Raw genomic sequence first — 21,605 nt, forward strand, 5'->3', positions numbered from 1 at the left:
TAACAGGAGTGCGCCTTCAGTGAGGGTGTTTTGAGAGGGCAAGATGTCCCACAGGAGCTTCATGTGAGTCGAGTAGATTTATTACGTGAAAAAGATAAACGAAGCTCTCAGTCGGGTTGATTTTGAGAAATGAAGATAATAACGTTACTATAGGTGATGCCTCGGATGCCATTATTTTTCACTGAATATTTAAAGAGCAGCTGCAGGCTAGATGGATCTGGTCCTCTCTTGTGTCAGCTATCTTTTAGTTCCGACTAGCCTTACTATTTACTTATTCATGAAAAAAAAGGAAAGAGCAGGGGGAAAATCAAATACTTGTGATGGCTCTGAGTGGTCTGCTTTATCAATGCGCTCTGCCAAAATTATTTAAGAACATATATATATATATATATATATATATATATATATATATATATATATATATATATATATTGAAACTGTACATATATTTTTTTGCAGTATTGATATATGTCTCAACTGTCTTAAAATCTGACAGCGTAACCAGATCGAAATGTGAACTGGGACTAACAAAATCTAACAGCAAATGATCTCTAATAGGGAAAAACGTGTATGTGTGTGTGCCGTTAAAAAGCCCATGCAATTATGTGCACCAAACTTGAAACTGCTGGGAGAGGAAAAAGGGGTCTGCAATATTGTAATGTCCCGGGCGGGAAAATCAATGGCCAGTTAATTGATGTGAGTGTTGGTGTGAGATTGTAAACAGGGTGATTTGCAGCCCAGCCGAGCGGGAGACATTTTAAATGGGATTCACTCGGGACGTTGAGGATACAGTGTTAACAATCATGGGCTGAATGACACAGACGGACACAGTTTGGAGACCTAACAGACATAACTCAACGCCAGCGCCTGATAAGTTTTTAACTTTGACTGAAGCTTTTTTTTTTTTTTTTTTTTTTTTTTGACATTCAGGTGTATTTGGTTGAAAAACATATTGATCATAAAATATTATTTTTAATATCCGGCACAGAATAAATTGCGCATTTTGACAGCTTTGTGGTTAGAAAGAGGAAAGAGAAGAATAAAAGAAATATTCTCACCCTGATTTTCATGATTTAAATAATAGTCTGCATCATGCAAACAATATAGATTTAGATAAGGCCATGTTTATTTTCATAGGAATTAAAATATATATTTTTTAAATTAATCTTATAGTACTGATTAATTAAATAGCCACATAAACAGTCCCAATAGCTTATCAGTTGCTTTTTGGCAATTTGAACAAGTGGCTTTTTATGCAGCTGATCAGGGGAAGGTGAGAGAAGCCTTTGGCGCGCATCAAGAGCGCATTTGCCTGTGAAGCGCAATCATCGCGGTGCGCAGCAAATCACACGCGGTCCGGAGCCAGTGCCATCACTCATGACTGTCACCGACACCTCATGATTGATCTGAGAGCTCAGAAAAACTGCACGTTTGGTCGCATAATCTGGTAGTTAGAGCGGGGAATGTCCCAAACCCGGAGCTGTTAGTGACCCTCACTCGGGGTATTTCTAACCAGAAAGCCCCTTCCTCTGTGTGACACCGGATTCAACACGTGGTGGGTTTCTATTCACGGTCCTGATCGACGCGACGCCTGGAGACTCACAACGAGGCTGGATCAGGCCTTCATCTAGGTCAGCTGCACATGTGTGTTTGTTTCTCTCTCCCTCTCCCTCTCCCTCTCCCTCTCCCTCTCCCTCTCTCTCTCTCTCTCTCTCTCTCTGTGTGACAATGAGAGCCAAAGTGGCAAGACGAAAAAAAACGGGCAAAACTTACAGGGGTTTAGTGTTTCCCAAGGTGCAGCGTCTCAAGACAGCAGTGTGTTAAAACAAGTGGAGAACTACCTCACTTATCTACTCTTGATACTTCTGTCATTATTACACTCCATAATTATTTGATAGGTTTGATTTACATGCCATCAGTTAAAAATAATATTTCTGTTATGGCTACAGAGTCGAGAGAGGCCTCAAATTTGATTAATAAAAAACATCAGTAAAACATGTCAACTCACACAGAGAGCATTCACTTAATTACATGCAGCTTACCAAAATCATTTTTAATGGCAGTATGAAAGTATACTTTCACCATATTTGGCCTTGAGGCTTTTTTTTTGATTAACAGTAAATGCTGAAGCCTTTGACCCTCATGGTCCCAATACAAATATCAAGAAGCGCATGGCCTTATTCATGGCATGCTGACGTCTTGCAAAAGGATTAGGAGCTTGATTAAAGGGATTGTTGTAAGCTGGCCTCATGCTCAAAGAAATAAAGCAATAGCCCCACATTTTCCTTGTAGCGAGTCACACACACTGTCACTATATTACTCTTAATGGTGCTGTGCAGCTTTGGTCAAGGTGTCCAAGTGCAAAAACTTACATGGAAAATAATGTTACAAGAAATTTCTTTCAGACTGTCACTACCTCATTTTTTAATTACAATATATCATTTTATAGGAGTGACATTTAAATGATCAAAAATTATACAATACTTATATAATAATGGAGTATGAACTAAAATTACTTTGTCTTCCAGATGATCAGAATGCAGCATTTAGAGCTGTGTGTTGCCACTAAAGGAATCCCACTGAAAAATCGCCTGCATTAAAATTCAGTACCTGCAGCAGCAGAGAATAGCCTCCATTAATTAAGAGATCAAACCCTTTCTATTGTCCTCCAGCAGCCCTGCCACCACTTGTCCCACAGATTGTCTCCCCCCATTGTGGCCCCTGACAACTTCCTGCAGCATCACCCGATATCAATGGGCTGTGTTTGTTTTTACATTATCTCAGCTGCAGTTACAGACACCCCCTTTCAATCCTGTCTTGTTTGAGAGAAAACAAGCAAACATTCAGGAGTGTCACAGAGGTGCTAGAGGTCACTGGCGTTTCTGCACGGTGTGTGTGATGTGAGTGTGCATACGCCGCTGATACAGTCATCTGTGACATGCACATACACTGCCCACTCTGGGTGATTGTGTGTGTGTGTGTGTGTGTGTGTGTGTGTGTGTGTGTGCGTGTGCGTGTGTTTGTATCACATAACTAAACATCACTTAACATCACTTAAATGTGAAACTACACGGTAATTTATATTTTTGTCATAAATGTCAGTAATTTAAATAGTAAAATATAAAATAAAAAAACTCAGCATACGCCAATACACACAATTGTAAATATATCTAAATTTAATTTTGTAAGTTATATTAACAGGACTTTACGCCTGTTTCTCATTACTCAGCACCCAACTTTTTTTTTTTCTGTATAGATACTCACATTCACAGAGATGCAATCATTAAATCCTCCAATTGTTATGACACAAATCCATTTGATTGTATCTGATTAAACATGCTCGCTTGAGTTGCATTAACGAGAAACACCATGGCACTGGACGACCACCAAGACTCCTATTTTGGCTCCATTGCATTCCTGAAAAACACATTCTGCTTTCATATGACATTGACAAATGATATTTGGATGAAGAGAGATGCTTAGATCGTTAGATGTTTCACAGAATGGAGCCGGATTACATTGACACACATCACTAAGACTGGAAGTCACAGAAGAACCAAACACTCCAAACATCTTGAAGAAATTACATCACCCTCCGAAAGCTGAGTGTTTATGTATTTTTAAGAACCTGGAAGCAAAACTAAAAATTACACATTGAATTATCCCTACATTACTTCACGGGCTCGTAAACACAGGACGTAAAGAGTATGCACATGTGATGTCTGTGTCACAGCCACAGAGCAAGCCAGGCGAGAAGTGTAACCACACAACAAAGCAGCGTGCAGGTAACCACCAAGCGAGCAGACACGCCACGTAAAACAAAAAAACACACACATTCTTACAGTAAATACACCCACAAAGTTGAAACATATCAAGTGGTTTATTCGCAGCGACTCTGGGCACAAGATGTTTATCAACTGCCGCCAGACAGCTGTGTTGGTTGGCCAGCAGTTTACCATGTCTCAGACAGCCCCTTATTGCTATTGATAGTTAGCATCAGTGTCCCGGCTGAGAAATGGGGCTGCTATGGGCAAACGAAAGCTATTGATCTCCAGCTTGTCCATGACTGGCCTGGAGCTAGAGCGGAGGACTGGGAGTGGAGGCTGGACGGAGCCTCCATGACACTCCCAGACTCACTGTCTGCCACCTGGAAGGGATACTGGTGGGGGTGGCTGCATTCAGAAAGTTATGCTCCTTCAGGTTGTTGCCTTGTATTTCAGTTGATAGTCTGCATCCATTAATACAACAGCACCAGAGTGATTCAATCATAGTCAGTTTATGAATGCTGTCACACTTGGAGATTAGAAAGCCACGCAGTTCATGCTGGTTTTTACATTTGTAGGAGCAGTTTTCTCTTTTTCCAACAATGTAAAGTTGAATGAAGTTTTAACTTTCAACAGAATTTGTCTTTTTTTCCCCTCTTTTTTATTAATTCATTTCCTTGTTTGTGCGACAGAGTGAATCACTTGCGTGGACCATGATTTTCACAGTGCCATTTTAGTGTGCAGCCAGTAGGACACAGTTCATCAAATGGCTACTTCAGATTTGCCCTCTGCTTCCGTTATGCTCCTCCATATTCCCAATAAGGAAAACGGCACTAAATAGGACGCCTTTCCATACTTAATTGCTCTTTAAAACAAGCACAAACACACAATAGACTGCACTGAGGTTTCCGTGGTTAACAATCAGCAATCTGTTGGAAAGAACAGTGTTGCAGGCTCAATGTGAGGTCCCGTTTGCATGTGTGTTCTTTAGCTCCTTGTGACCACACGAGAGAGAGAGAGAGAGAGAGAGAGAGAGAGAGAGGGAGAGGGAGAGAGAGTGAGTTCGAAATGTATGTTTGTGTGTGTGTGTGTGTGTGTGTGCGTCAGTGGGAAGCATGTCTGTTTTTGTAAAGTGAGTTATTTAGCTATGCGGTGACCACATGATAAAACACGGAGGATACAATTTTTTGTAGCACTTCAAAATTTTGGCACATCTTTCAACACGAGAGAGAGAGAGAGAGAGGGGAAATGAGACTTTCTTCAGTTAAAGCTGAATTGTTGCTCACCATGTCTACACCAGAGAGGGGAAGAGGGGTGAAACCTGCCTGGAGGGTAAAGCGGGACTGAGGTGGAGCTTGTCATTCTTTATTTACCTCATTTGTAGAAGTCTAGTTGGACACGGGACATCAGAGAAGTCAGGTCTCTGATGACTAGCGAAAAGACTACCTTGGGGGGTACACTCAGTGAAGTTATAGCACTGCCACCACTTCCCCAATTAGCTTCTTTCTTTCCTCGTCTCTCTCCTGCCTCCTTTTCTCTTCACAACTCACTCTTTTTACCCCTACTGTCTACTTCTCCCCCTCTCTGGCTCCTTTTCACCAAATTCAACTTTTTTTTTCTACTGCCATATACACACAAGCAGCATGTTAATATTATGTATCATAGAAAAAGTGTAATTCACTGCAATTAGAAAAGCAGAAAAAGAAATGATGCATGTATTTATGAAAAATGCTTAAAAACCAGACACTTCAGTGTCCACTCTTGTGTTTGTGTGTGTGTGTGTATGGTCAAGCCAAACAGCCCCTCTCCCTCTCTCTCTCTTAGCTCATTTAGGCTGCAGGTCAGACAGAATGGCAATCAGACTCTCATTGAACCCCACTGCCCTTTTACTTTGCCTCCTACCTCTTGGCTCGTCTTGTCTGGCGAGTTGCTGCTTTGTAAACTCCCATCAAAATGTCTGGCGAGGGGACACGGCACAGATCTCCTTACCTTTACACAAGGCCTCTGAGATCCACCCACCGTCTTTGATACTTGACAGTATTTAATATTTTTGTCTCTCAGTGATCCAAGTGTCAAAAAGCTAGGTTTCCAAAAACTGTACTGCAGGTAGGCTAAACGTACTCATCACTCAGGCAGACAGCTGCACACAAACACTTACACATGCATATGGGTGCACACACACACACACACACACACACACACACACACACACACACACACACACACAGGACTCTTTTCAAAGAAGTTTGCTTTTTTTATTACTTCCTTTCCCATTCAGTGGCCTCCCCACTTTTCCAGAGTGCCCTGGGTGTTCAGTGAAAGAGCTGTGCTTATTATGTACTCCGTGCTCTCCAAACCCAGCTTTGTTTTGTCCAGATAGCTGGTTTTCTTTCTCTCTCTCTCTCTCTCCTTCTCTGTCTCTCTTTAATATTCAGAGTAAGAGTCTTGGCTCTCACAAGACGGCTGTTTTCCCAGTTCTCTCCCCTGCTAACAGCCAAGTGTGGCCCCTGTGAGTGTAAACACGCAGAAGGGAGGGACATCTCCTGACAAACATCTCCAAGGATGTGCCACCCTGCCCCGTGTCATTCATTCTCTACCTGGCACTGAAGCTAAACTGTTAACACCAACGTGTGAGCGTCCGAGCCTTCAAGGAGTGCCAGCACTTGCCTGGTCTACCTAAATACACACCACATCTGCTCTCCATACAAAGAGGGGTGCAGTATATGAGCTCATCACTGAATGTGTGCGTTCTTCAATGGAGCTGTAAATGCAAACTTGTCTATGGAACTTCATTAAATGGCTTGTGGTAATATTAATTTACTTGCCTTGTTATATTTCTTTTACTTATCACCTTTAATGCAATTTCACATCAGCTTTAAATACTGTATGCCTAATCGACTCTTACTTCTATTGTCCCATTACACCGTGCTGGAGGTCCTCGTGGCCTTGTGTATCAGCATGTTCTGTCAACGTGAGTTGTGAATATGTCACCATGACAAATTCCTCTACATTCATTGCACTTGGCAGTTAAGGTGACTCTCATTTGGACTATAATGTCTTCCAGTGGTCCTTTGTCTAACCAGGTGGCTAACACCAGAGCCACCTCTCTCTCACTGAGTAGATATCTGGAAAGACTCACACCCACTGGAGAAAATTGTCATTACGTTGTAGCCTAGTATCTGCCAGTGGCAGAACCACACTAGCAAACAGCATGAATTAGGAGTGGAGCCTATACTTAAACAGGAGATACACTCCAAACATTGATAAGGCATTGCGCTGCATGGCAGTCAGACCCCTGGTGATGTTAACAGCACTCTGCTATTATCACAGGTGTGATCGCTCACCAGCCCACAACCACATTTACATCTTAATTACCAGCCTAATCAATGGGGTTGCACTTTGACTTCATTTGTGACATTCATGAAACCTCATTTAAGATGTAAGAATAGGCCATCGTAAGTATTGGTGCGAAGAGAAAAGCACCTATTTTCAAGATGGAATAAAAGGTAACAAAGGAGATTTTAAAAAAAAGGGGCAGACTCCTGAACTCTTGCAGGCATGATCACACCGCACTGTGGGGTTGACAAAGTGAGTGCAGGGAGATATTTATGATAATTGCATACTCCTCCCAAAATGACAAAGCAAATTGTTGAGATGTGCAGCACATGACAGAAAACAGATGGCTTGCAGGATTTGAGCCGGGTGATTTAAATGGCAAGTGATTGAACAACAAACTCGCATTAAGACCATATTGATGAGTTCAGTGTTTCATTTGGGATCAATAAGACGATTGGTAGAGGCTAAAGCCAATACATGCAGCAGGGAGAGACTGCAGAGAAGAGAGAGAGATGAGAGTGTATTGAACTGCTTCAACATAGAATAGAGAAGGTGCTGGGATTTGTTTATCTAACCGGAGGCCTTGGAGAAAACTCTTGCAACATACAGGACAGTCTATAGCCCCTGGGTTTTATCCAGTGTGGTGGCAGGACGCCAACATACTGGGAAAAAGCAGATAGCAACATACAGTAACATCTAATTATTTAAGTATTAGTTTAGCAATATACAGTATATGAATATTTACAATAACCTGTGAGCTCAATGCCTGTTACAACATGAGTCAGCTCACACACCACGCTAGTTAGCAAGCGACAGAAGACACACACAAAATAATTCGCTTATAGCAACAAATAAATGGTTAAAATATACAGTTGAAATATTTAGCTAAAAGTAACTGGTATTAAATAAAACGTTAGCTACAAGTAACAGATAAGTAGTTGATAGTTTACTATTTTCAAAATAATGGATAAACTGATGCAATGGTTAGCTATAAATAACAAAATGTCAGAGACAAATACCTGAAGCATGCAGATAAAAGTAATGAATAAAACAGTAGCAATGGTTAGCTAGCTAAAGGGAAAAACTGTGGAAATAATTAGAAGTAATGAATAAACTGTTTATCCATTATATTTAGCTAACAATTTCAACAGTTTAAATAGTTCGCTAAAATTAATTATTAGCTTAAATATTTAGCTAAATGTGATGATTAAATGGGTGAAATGTTCACCTCCTGCCACTTCAAGCAGGGATACAATGCAGTTTAAATATGCAGTTTATAATCCATACATTGGACCACATTTTGAACATGACTGGGTAAATGAAGGGACACATCTGATGGAGCTGTGGGTGAACATCAGACAAAAAAAAAAAAAAAAGATTGGGAACCATTGATCTAAGCTATTGAATGTGCAGTCCACTGTTGTGTGAAGGCCTGTTTTTCTTACACCCTCTGTAAGGGTGTGCTGTTATCAGCTATCACTGTGGCAAAAGAGAGAAATTCATTGTGATTATTAATCCAGAACCAGTTGAGTTGAAGCAGGCTGTACGGGTGAGGGGCACTGGTTCTGTAAAGCTCACAGCTGTGTCATCCCTCTCCTCCCACAGTGTGACAGATGATGCTAACAATGAACATTTCATCTTCAGCCACACTGCGAGCTCCTATACGACAGAGATGAAGTACATCGGGCGAGATGAATTACTGCACAGTGATTTATCATGACAGGCCAATAGGAAAAATACAAATGAACAATTAGCAAATTTAGCCTTAATTAACCGCTCCCAGACAATAGATGAGCTTGTAGAGAATGTGTGAACATGCTTTGAAACAGTCAAAGCACAAGGCTAATCTTCATGTAGTATGTAGAATATTACAGTGTTAATTAGGGTTAATTGAATAATTTCCCTCAGTGCATACTGATTATGGACGTCAAACACAGAGGGGCTATTTGATTAAGCCAAGTGCTCTGGATAGAAGATGTATGGCTAATGAGGAAATGTGAAGCAAAGCTGAGATTCCTATACTGATCAACCAAATTTTCTTTTTTAAAGGTCACATATGTGAATAAAGGAGGACAATTATTATTGATCCTTAAACACAGGGAGTAAATGTACTTCTGATGGAACTTCCTTCGTTTACTCCCTTGCACATGAACTTAAAGTAATTATTTTGTTCTGCAACAAATCCCCAGGTTTTGAATCAATCTTTTCAAAGTGATTCAGCCCAAATCAAAACAATTACGGGCTGTGAAGTTTGCCTGGTTTGAACCATGCTCACGTCACATGTGTTCAGTTCGCCATTCAGTGCCTGATTTGGGAAACACGTTGTTTCCCACACCATCTCCTCATGAGTGATAATGCAATTTAGCAGGCAATACAATACCGTGTGAGACCTGGATGACATGCATCCCCTGTTTCAACACTGGCTTAAAAATTAAGACCCACAAGATCTTCGTTGTTTCGAAGCACACACACACACACACACACACACACACTGATGCATGCAACAAAAACAAATTAGGACATATCTCATAATTCAATGTCACCAAATCCAATTGCACTCAGGAAAACTCAATTTGTCCTGAGCCCTTGAAATAATGAGTTGATTTGAGTAGAAGTTCTAAAAATATTAAGTGTTGGTCAACAAAGCATTTTTCTGTTTTGACAATGTGTAAATAACCGGGATTGCAAAGAACCCCCTAAGTGAGGAAGCGCACTAATGTGTGTCCCTAATGTTGGTGTAAGAATAGGATCTAAATTATACTGGAGAGGGTGCTTAATTTGATGGTAACAGGAAGGTGAAGAGTTGCACGGTCTGTGTGAAAATGACAAGATGCTGCTCACAGAAAGGAAGCCAGTTAATAAGAGTTTTAGTAGAGAGAGATATCTGGACATTTTCCCCTTAGATTACGTGTAATTTTTATATCACCATTGTTTATATATCTTTCTGTGTGTGTGTTTGGTTTTTGTGCATTTGTCCACAATGAGTGTGTTTGCTATACAGAAATAGGATGATGCCATCATCCAGGGAGTTGGCAGCAAATATCTGGCTAACAAATGATGATGTGAAACATGGGCTCATGAGCCTATAAATCAGACCTCCCCCTACAAATTAATAGAGTTGCTGACAGTTGACGGCTGAGGAGAAAAATCGTAAATTATATCTGGCACATGAAAACAGCACAACAACTGTAGGAAAGACTTGGAATTGAAAATTTGCCTGCCTGTTTTTGATATTTGTTTTCCTGAAAATGGCATAAAAAGACCAATGATTTTAAAACAGAGCACCCCATGTCCTCTCAAGACTTAATTTAATAATTTATTTCCTATCCACATTTTCTGCTAGTTTTGTGACAGAGCAGCAACACATCCGTGCATCCGCATCACATTACAAACAACTGTGACAGAAATGGCAGCGCAGACTTATTGTTTAACGGCGTGAGGATGACAGCGAAGATGAAGGAGGATAAGTCAGTAAAAAGAGGGAAAAGAATAAAAAGAGACAGTGGAAAAGAAGAGAGGAAAGAGGGGGGAGGAGGAGAGGAGAGCTAAGTACCAGGGAGCATGTGAATGTGGGGGGCTAATGGTGGGGGTACCAAGGTTGCAAGCAATTTCTCTTTGTTATCAAGTGAAATGACTCTGCAAATATGACAATAAATCACAGTGGAAATCAATCTGAGCGGAGGCGACTGTGAGCCACTGATAATGCATCAATCAATATTTAATGTTTAGACTTTAATTAATCCACAGGCGCCAAGCATTCTTTAAGTGACAAAGGGGGAGGAGAGGGGAAAAAACGAGCGGGGAGTGCTTTTGCATAGAATAGCTCTTATATCAAACGGAGACACTGAGCTGAGCGGCCCCATCAGTCGATTTCCCACAGCGTCCCTGTGTTGCTTTATTGCCTATTTTCGTATTTACTGGATCTTGAAACATAGTAGAATGAAAGCAGAAGTGGTTAAAATATAGAGACACAATAATACTTTTAATGTGCACATGATCTGTTTTATCCACACAGTGACACTGCTTAAAGATGAATCCAAACTCCTTTCATCAAAATCTGATCTGGATACACCTCAAGTCTTAGTAATTGGTTTCTCATTGTGTGTTGGTTTACCTGGTTAGTAAGTACAGGGCTGCAGTGACCTGAGCACAGAGCCCCTATTAACCCATTGTGTCCATAACTTAATTCCAGGGTGTACTTGAAAAAAGGTGGGGTGTCTGATCACATCCTAAGGCCAAAGCGTTTATAGCTGCTGTGAATAGTCATACAAGAAGGTGAGGAAAAACTCAGAGAGTAAGATGAAATTGTCATTTATATGTGGATACTGAGTGTGTCCAAATATGCATGCAATGGGCACACTTTCAGTGTAGGCATTAATAGTGTTGCAGTTGTTGGAAAACCCAAATTTGACAGAAATATCTGTTTGTGAGTTAAAAAACAGAGCTTCAGAGACAAGTTCATACCCTGCTTACTTCTCAGATGCACAGTTGGCCCACAGTGGGCGTGAATGTCGGATTGCTGGTTTCAGAAAATTACAGAAATAGTTTGACGCAATCCATTCAATTCTGACATCAGACACGTGAGACACATCTAAAAATGGTTAAAGTAGGGATATTTGTAGAAAACAGAAAGACAGGTTTGACTGTGGCCTACCGGTTAGGCAAGAAAACACTGTGGCAACTAAAAGGCTGTAGATTGGACTCCTGAGACATGTCAAGAGATCATCAACAGTACTGGTTCTTCTGCTAACCCTTTTATTATAGTTTGCACATATAAAGTGTCAGCTAAATGCCCATTGTCAGATTTTTTTACGCTTCCCTTTTGCAGAATTACTTTCAAACATTTAAAAACTTTTAGCATTCTGACTTAGCAACTGTGGGAATGCAACTCTCAAGGCTGTGAGAACACGAAGACCCACCTCGAGAAAGCGGCTGCCCTGGCCTGCATACCTGCACACCGCTGACATTGGTGTAATGTCTGATTCAGGGGCTCTATCGAACAAAAATCCCTGTCTGAACGATGCAACCGCAGAGCCGTTATGAAGGACCACTTGAGCATGGAGCCATGCCTAGCCCTCGCCCTCTGATCACACTGACACATCCCACAGGTACTAATTACTGAATCTACTGCACTGAGGAGTTGTGGGAGAAATAACATGGAAGACGCTTGACATTTGGATACCTGCTGTAAGATTCACAGGGATAATTGGGACACAACTGAGAGGGAGGTCCGCCAAGTCTGTTTTAGTTGATAAAATGGCTTTAGGTAACTACGAGTGAGGCACATCTCCAAAAACATGACCTCCTGAGAGCACTGAGTGGGTCAGCACAGGAGGAGAGGAAAGTAAAAACCAGCAGTCGGTGGACAATTATTTGAGGGGTTCCTTGAGATGTGGATAAAAGGCTTACCCGTAACAGCACCTGATATTCTTGACTGCACATTTTGCATTTGATCCATTGTGCCATTGTCCACAGATTTACAGCTTTTATCTTCAAAGAGGATCCACATGGAGATGGGTAGAATGTGCTCACATCGAAGTGCAGCAAAATGTACCATGAACGAGCCATTCTTGTAAATCAGCCATTTAAATAGTCCAAAAGAAGCTTGTATTGAATGATTTTGATACAGGTGTGTTTAAATGACTGCAGCCTACACAGTACCTGCTGACTCTAAAATTATACTTCAAACAAATAAGATTGAATTTGTCACATACATTTTTTTCAACAGAGATTGCATGATGCTGCAAGAAGAAGAAAAAAGAAGCATCATTCTCATTTCAACATATATTGATTGGAAGTGGGGAGGGGGGGGGGGTATTAACTGACTGTAGTATTTAGTATTTAACTGACTTTTATGACAGTTGTTAAGTCATTTCCTGCAGTAGTGGTTTATGTCTTTGCAATAACCTCCAGGAATGATGTAATGAGAGATTATGATACTTCCTCCCTCTTTATGATCTGTACCTCTAACTTCATGTCAACACACCCACGAGTCAGATTAAACCAATATCACACCAGTATTGTCCTTAAATGTATTAAATGGCCCACTGGATATTGGCCAGCCTGATCTGATACAGGTTTATTTGACTTGATAAATGAAGGCTGCCTGTAAAATGTGCAACTACATAACATTTTCTTTACACATTTTATGTGTAATCATAGATAGTGAGTGAGTTTTTGTGAACTAATTATTTTTAGTCCAGTTTTAGTACAGTTGTCATCATTCCATTCAGCTCTGATCAGGACTTGATATTTTAGCAGAAGTGGGATTAAAATGTACGGATTATTCCTGTATATATATAAATATATATATATATATATATATATATATATTTATTTTTTTTTTTACCATATTTTTATTCCAAATTTGGAATCAGAAAATGTTGTCTGCCACACAAACAATACACAGATATATGATTACACACAATATATATTTTTTGGCCTAAGGAGGATGAATTTTTCCTGAGTTCATCTTACACTTTTGAATTTGATATTTCAGTAATGCAGCAACCTCTATAATTCCTGGCAGAAGCTATTCGACCATCTAATACACAGTCCTGATACAGTATAGTCACACCTTTACAGGGCTCAGAATTATGCTAATGCTAGCATTACATTCCCTGCATTGACAGCTCCATGTTGACTATCAGTGCACACACATGGTGTAGAGACTCTGGTCAGCAGTGGACACAGGAGTCCGACACTTTTTTCAGTGTCTGAATGAATGATTTCTTGAAGAGCGTACGTAACTGGAGAGCATAGTGAGCTAACCGGAGAATGGCGGGTTGCACACACTAACACACATGCTGGAGGCACAGAAGAGTGAAAAGAACTTGGTGAAAAAGATTGCCTTTTGACAGCTGTATCATTTTTTCTCCTCCAAATTTCATGCAGAATCACAGTTGGACTGGATGTAGCGGAGTCTATGAGTCTTAATCTGACTCGTTTGATCACACCCCTACACACAAATATACATGTAGAAAGATAGAGACACCGTAATCACACATACATGAAGTTTGTATGAGTACACAGTTGGTAGATGGGGAGTCACATGAGACATATTTACAGACGGTCACACACAAGTTAAAAATCCAGAGGGCTGTCTTAGTTTTTTTGGTTCTCATGCACAATGGCTCAGTGTATGAGGAGCAAGGTCATTGCCAACAGAACATATCCAATTGGCCATGGTCATTAAAAAAGAGGGACTAAAACAAGCTACACTGAAACTGAGTTATTCGGGGGGGAGACAGTGGAGGAGTCACTGGTTGATATATTGGGATGTATCAGTGTGAAACGCAAAGTGAGTAATGAAATAATCCCAAGTGTGAAATGCAGCAAGCTATGGACAGACAGGGCCATAATTTCCAAGAGGCCAAGTATGATATCGGCCAAAGAAAGACAGCCAAGTGTCACATACGTCTTAATTCGCCCAGACATATGTGAACATGTGTAACTGTATCATCAAATCCCCAAAATGCCGCAGGCTGACATGTCTACAGCCGAGGCCATGTCTGAGAGAAGGAGGTAATAGCAGCCTGCTGTCATCTCCTGTCACTCTCAAAAAATGAACAGACAGACTATACGCTTTCTGCTGAGAGGACACAAAACACTGTCCTTTAGGTAAATATACTTAAAAACAGCAGCAGTTTAGATACGACACTGTTTAACTACCATTTACAGTGAGATGCCAGAGAATGAGCGTGGTATTCACATCTGTTTGCATCCATGTGAGACATCCACAATCACTGTAAAGTAAGGCGGTAATCTAATACCTCAGTACGACATGTTCCATGTCTTTATGTACTTTGTTGATTTTTTGTTACTTACTGTCCTTGGAAAATATAAGGCTAAATCTATGGTTTTAAATATCCCTTTTTTATATAAGGAAAAGTGCTTTGAATTTTACCAACTTTTATTTTTTTTGCTGCTCCCTAAAAGCCTGGTCACATCAAAAGGTGAAATTGTGAAATTTATCTGTGTATCTTCCCCAAAATATGTGGTTGTAGAAGATGTGACACAAAGTCTTATCACACAGCTAGCTGGTGAGCTATTGTAGCTGGTAAATTAGTCTTGTCTGTCATGCTAGCTTTATGAGTTTCTGTCAAGTCTCTCTGTAATGGGCTGTTTACTCCCCCCTGGCATTTTCTTGTCATTGTACACTATTTTTTATTCAACAAAGAGTCACTGAGAGAGGAAAAAGCTAGTGAACCTGCTGACCGTCAGTTAGCATACTACTTAGCTAAGTCACTACTGGGACAATAAGTTCGCAGTTCATTAGTTGAGTGCTGTATATTCTGACTGAGGAGGGGGAAATAAAGAGGGATGGTGCAACACAGCTATTAAGCTACAATAACTTCTTCTTTTCTGGACTTTCTAATTCTTTGTTCCCTCTATGAATTTCAGTTAGTCCAAATTTGAAATTTTACCGCATTTATTTTGCTGTTGTGGACAAATCCGCCAATTGTTGTTATCCCATCAGAATGCATTGATATTGCTACAAAATTTCAGTGTTGTTAATGCTGTTGTGACCCTTGTGTCATACTGGCAGTTTGTATGACACAAGGGAGAAGATCATTAGGTTTATTCCCCAAAACCCTCCTCCAGTCCTGCCCATCCTCCTAATACTGGCACAGTCCCAGTATCTACCATAGGTGGCAAGCCCACGGGTCAGGGGTTAAGTGGTAACTAGCTGGATGTGGACCGGACAAACAGGATTTAGTGCAACAACTCCCTGCAGACCTGTTCTGAACTGAGAGGAATGTCTCCAATTTCTTCATCATAAAAAACAGAAACAGGGAGGAGAAGGTGAAAAGAAACAGGTGATGGTAGCTGCATCTGCTGACTCTAACAAAACTTTCCAGCTGACCCTGAATCTGTATGATGATGTCACCCATTTTAACATCCCGTTGATTAATCCCTCTGTCAGTTTGAAGGCCAACTTTGCTGCTGCGGATTTAAGAATGCACCCAAGCAATATACAAGCTGATTGCACATAAAGTCATAGGCTTGGTAATGGACGAGCGCATACATGCATGCAAGTGTGTGAGTGTGTGTGTGTGTGTGTGTAAGACTGGGTCAAGGAACTTTAGGAATGCTGCTCAGTCCTTTTGTGCAGACTTGCTCCTGTGCCAGGATGAGGGCCTTCTCTTTAATCCATACTGATTTGGTAAACACTGACGTTAAGACTGCTGCAGGCCAACATCTAATTCTGTTGTTTTCTCCTCCAAAGAAAATGTGTATTTCTTTGGAGATGTCTTGAAGCAGATGGAAATGTGGGGGATAGATTTAATCTGACTAAGGCTCATGCTTTGATTGGACCCCAGATTAGGATTGCAGCCTAGTATTTTCAATAATTATTCTCTAGTTGAATTAAACGTATCCTCTTAACACGAAAAACATACGCTTGCCGTGCATGTCTGCCCGAACATCTGTAGGATCACTGCTTTTAATCTCAAAATATTTATCAAGCAAAGGAAGAGCTCGGCATGTGCAGATAGCTCCATACATGAAATGCATTCAGTTCACAGAAGCTGCAGGTAATCAGTACTGAAATACAGTAAATGTTATACACAGTTTTCCTTGAAATCTCCGCATTTACACTTTATTTCTTCTCCTTTCTACTGTTTGAATGACACAGGGGACAGGATCATTAGGTTACAGCATTATTTGGAGCACTCAGCTGACTGAATTCATCCGAAAGCAAGTCATCTCCTCTCCTCCCTGCTGTCGCCTGGACAATAGCCCGGAAACTTATCTCTTAGCTGTCCTGCTCCTCACTGTCCCATATCAAACGTGTATACATTCTTGTTTTTTTTGTCTCAGAGACAATCCAACAACTGAGCTTGTTTGCTAATTGATGGCAAAGTGGCCAGAGCATTCATCCTCAGAAGCTCTCTGTTTGTAGGTGTGGAGCCGTGGAGCCTCTCTTCCTGTGCTGAATTAGGAGCACTTACCCAGCCCGCTTAAGTCCCATTGTTCTTTTTATCACTGACCATTTTAATAAATCTCAGGTGGTAATCTCCCAGTGCCGCCCACCAGACACTCTTTAAGTTGCGTGTAAAAACAGTTACCTGCCACAACAATGGCCTTTTTGGGATGACTTTATCTGACAAGTGTTGACAAAGAAGGCAGCTGCCCTGCTGGACATCAGGTCAAGCCTAATACAACCTGCCCCCGCCCCCCTTTCCTCCTCCTCCTTCCAGGATGGAGTAAGAGAAAGAGGGAAGAAAGGAAGAAGAAAGAGGGTGGGTTGGGTTTGGTTGGGGGGGGTCACTGCATGCCCTTCCTTAGATTTTATCAGGGCCTGCTCTCCTCTTATCACTGTGGAAATAACATTGTGTAATTCACTGTGTGTGTGTGTGTGTGTGTGCGTGCGCGTGTGTGTATGTGTGTGTGTGTGTGAATGGTTTAATAAAGGGCAAAAAAAGCCCAGAGCAGCAATGAGGCAATGAAAAAAAGAAGAGAAAGATTAAAAAAGCATATGTTTTAGAAGTCATTAAGAGGGACTCAGTAGAGCCTGCTGTGGACTTGATTTACACTGGATGGTAAGCTGATGGTGGGTGTAAATAATGTAATAATTTTTAAAGAGATTTTTTTCTCTCTCTTCTTTCAACGATATAGAAAAAAAAACATCTCCATCTGGTCAAGTGTGAAGTAGGACAGAGCTAGATTAGAGAATGTTCTGTGTTATCTTATCTGAGCATGGGCTTAATGTCTGCACAATCAATGCTCCTCAACAAGTGGTTCATTAAAACAGAATGGCAATGTTTAATTCCATGTATTACAAATGTGAGCTGGCACTAAAACTGACGAGAGAGGAATGAAAGCACAAAGTGGGATATGAATTCACCTCAGCGTCCTGAGGGAGGTAACTCAAATGGAAATACAGTCTCTGAATCAGAATGATTGTTTTAAGTGTGAACAAATGTGTTTCAGTTGACAGCAGGAAATCATAACCACCATGAGGAAAATTAACAGGCAGATGTACAGCTGAAATTATTAGTTAAGTAATTGCTTCGTTGATCGCCAGAAAAAGACTTTAATAAACAATTAACTGGTTTAATTATTGGTTCTACAGCTTTTCAAATGAAGATTTCAGTTAAACAACAGTTAATTTCAAGACATTACCTTGGACGCATTTTTTTCATACTATTTCTTGACATTTTGTAGACTAAATGATCGATTGAGGAAATAATCTTCAAATTACTTGATAATGAAAATAATTACATGCAGCTCTGGACAGATGACAATTCAGGATAATAATTAAAATGTAGAAATGTGAGATTCTCTGAGGAGCGACACTGTCTATGGGAAAAGTGTTATTGATGTACATACTTTTCAGTGTACCTGCTTCTACCAAAAATACAGTATGCCCTTCAAAATTATTTATGCTATTTAATAATATTGGCCCATATTTAGGCCTATGGTGACTTCAGAAACCTCCTGCCATTACAGTGTTGTTCCATCACACCCATGCGCTCACACAACAGACAAAAGCAGGGATGCAGGTTTCTCTACTGATGTTCTTAACTCTTTAAAGTCCACCTGTAAGGGATCTATTTGTCAAAAGTACTTTAAAAACACATCTGACCTGCCATCAGCTTCCCTCAGCAGTTGACAGCGTCTCATGACAGACTTGCCTTTTACTGCCCATGAACTGCCGACACAGGACCTGCTTTATTCAGCACCCTATCATTAATCTATGTGAGCATCAGCGTCCAGCAGGACAACAGGGACAGCAGTGCATCAGCCAGCCACATCCTGTCCCGTTTGTCCATCGCTCACGTGGTCTCGGCCCTAATCGTTCAGCCTCATATCTATAATTCATGAAAGTCCCCTGGCTCTGCTCTCATGCCACTGCCAGCCCCTATAAAGGAGTGCAGAGGTATAAAGCTATTTGGTGCCAATATCTTGTCATGCTCAGAATTGCAATGGCTTGGTCCGGCCTTCATCCATCACATGGGCGAGGCGAGGCCTGCCATGATATTACCTAAATATTATTAAAACTTTGAACCTCTGTGCACCCATAAATTAGGGGCAAATCACCAGCAATGCCACAACACGGGGAGAATGTATGGGCTGCTGTAGCCGTGGAGTAATTACACACTTAAAGAGGAAGCGTGGCTGAGCATTCGACCATGAAGAGAGTGGACAGAGCGTATGGAGGAAAACTGACAAAAGTAGGGAAAGATTTGCAGTGAGGTTATTACAGTTATTTAGGAGGATGGGTCTGAGAACTGAAGATTGCCACTTTGACCTCAGACTTTCTGGGAAAAACTGGGTGGGGATAAGTGAATGAGTAATGTGTCTCTGCTTTCCTGCAAAAAAGCACTGTTGACATGTCCTCAGGCAAGGCGCTACACTCCAGCTAGAGGACAGGAGACAGTGGAGAAGTAAAAATGACCATGTGTGCCAGTAAACCTCATTTTTATGAGTAAAGGTTTAAAAGGAAAAAAAAGTATAAATTATTCATTCACCAGGTCAGACCAACCTGGATGGGGAACCATTGCCGGCAATGGAGAGACCAAACATCTGTTATTAAATGCAAGCAGGCTGCAGTGTGACATGTTTGCAGTCTTGTCCTCTTCAGATGTTTGGCCTACAGAGATCCACTTCAAACACTTGGCTTGTGTTTCTCTCTCTCTCCTGCTCTGAGTCTCTCTCGCTCTCCCATGCTCTATCTTTCTTAGTCTCAGCTGAGCTGCAGCACTGATACCCTCTTCTCCTTGACTCCTTCATTCCTCTCTCCAGTATCTGTTAGCTGTTTTATTTCTCTCTTTCTCTGCCTCTGTTTCGACCCTCTCTTCCCTCTCCTCTGTGGTTTCACTCTCTCTCTCTGTCACTGTCACTGCCCCTCCCTTGCTGTGCTTCCTCTGTGTATTAACATCTTTGGCCTTGCGTGCTTGGTGATGACGAGATTTGATCCCCCATGCTGGATGATCCTCACCTGATATCCCGCGTCAGGCAGATTCTTAAGCAGGTTAACTTCTAAGTCTTAAGAGGAAAGAACACACTGCTTAATTTTTCCCTTCTTGAAATCAGTGTGACATAGGCTAAGCTGGCATTAAAGTTGAGCAATGAGCCCAGCAAACTAAATACTAAGTGACAGTGTGCTACTTGACAGGCTTCATGTTGTATTTCTGCACAGAATGTAATTTTCTATCAGTGTGATGAAAGGGTTGTTGTCTGACAATAAGAACTGAAATGCTGAAAATCAGTCTGAAAAGTGCATACAGTGAGATGAAATGAGAATGACATCAGATGTTAAAAAGGACAAACAGGTGCATTTAGGCTGGGGCCACCTTCCAGGAACTGGGGGAGGGGTGGGTGCTGGGTGAGGCTGGTGAAGAACAGGCAGTGATAATTGATGGGACATCTGCTGAATTGCAGGTGTCTGTTACTTCACTCCTCTCATGAGAGTTAACATATGACTTCACCCGGTGACACCATGCTGTTTATGGCAGCAGCTCAGAACAAGCATATATAAAATGTGAGTAAAATTTTATAAACACATAACATTACTCCCACGAGAACTCAAACAAACCCAGCTTTGGTACTAAGTACACTGTGCAGGAATTGGGACACAGAACATTATGTAGTTACTGTAATAACAGTAAACACTGACAGAACATTATCTCCAAAGCAAGGCATACTATAATTACAAGACTCTACATATCAGTCTAAAAATATACATTCAAGTCTACAGTTAGTTATTTTCATGCTTTATTAATGATTCAGTCTGTAATCATTTGTCAAAAACAATGTCATAAATTACCAGAAACCAAAATAATGTCTTGAAATCATCTCGCCAACAGCTTAAAAATACTCACAAACTTTTTGTTTGAAGATTATGTGCAACATCCATAAAACTATAACCACAAAATGTTTATTTTGATTTGGTACGCTGTTTTTCAACAATCATCTTATTGGTTGATGGTGTTGGCTCCCCATTCAGTGCTAAGTTAACAGCTTTGGATATCAGGAACTCATACCACATCAAACGCTGCCTGGTACCTTATGATGGCTGACAGATTTGACATAACATCATGAGATCTGCTCAGGAGTAGACTCACATCTCGTGCCCAGACAAACAGCTTTAATGCCCTCATCATGACTTCAGAGGAAAGGCATCAGCAATCCTTACATGAGACTCAACCTCTACACAGCTACATTTGCCCACAGATGAAGAAGAAGACATTATTTTTTTGCAAATACAGCTGGCAGGCAACTTAAAAGGGCCATTAGACTGCTCTTGTAATTGTTGAAAGATAAGAGAACAGAGACCAGGGGAAAAATGCAACCAGGACAGAGACGGGAGAGCGAGGGGGGTGGGGGGGTGGGGGGGGTGGGGGGGGGGGGGGGGGGGGGGGTGGGGTGGTGGGTGGGGGGGGCATTCTTTAAAGTAATATCAATTTTGCCATTAGTTCAATTTGAATGGATTTTCCTCTGTCCAACCCTAAAAAACAGATGCTAAGATGCTTTTCTTTACAGTGTCTACAAATGTAA

This window comes from Trachinotus anak, unplaced genomic scaffold (genome assembly GCF_046630095.1).
Source record: "Trachinotus anak isolate AG129_WGS33_773 ecotype Australia unplaced genomic scaffold, CSIRO_AGI_Tana_v1 ptg000011l, whole genome shotgun sequence".
Classification (NCBI taxonomy): domain Eukaryota; kingdom Metazoa; phylum Chordata; class Actinopteri; order Carangiformes; family Carangidae; genus Trachinotus; species Trachinotus anak.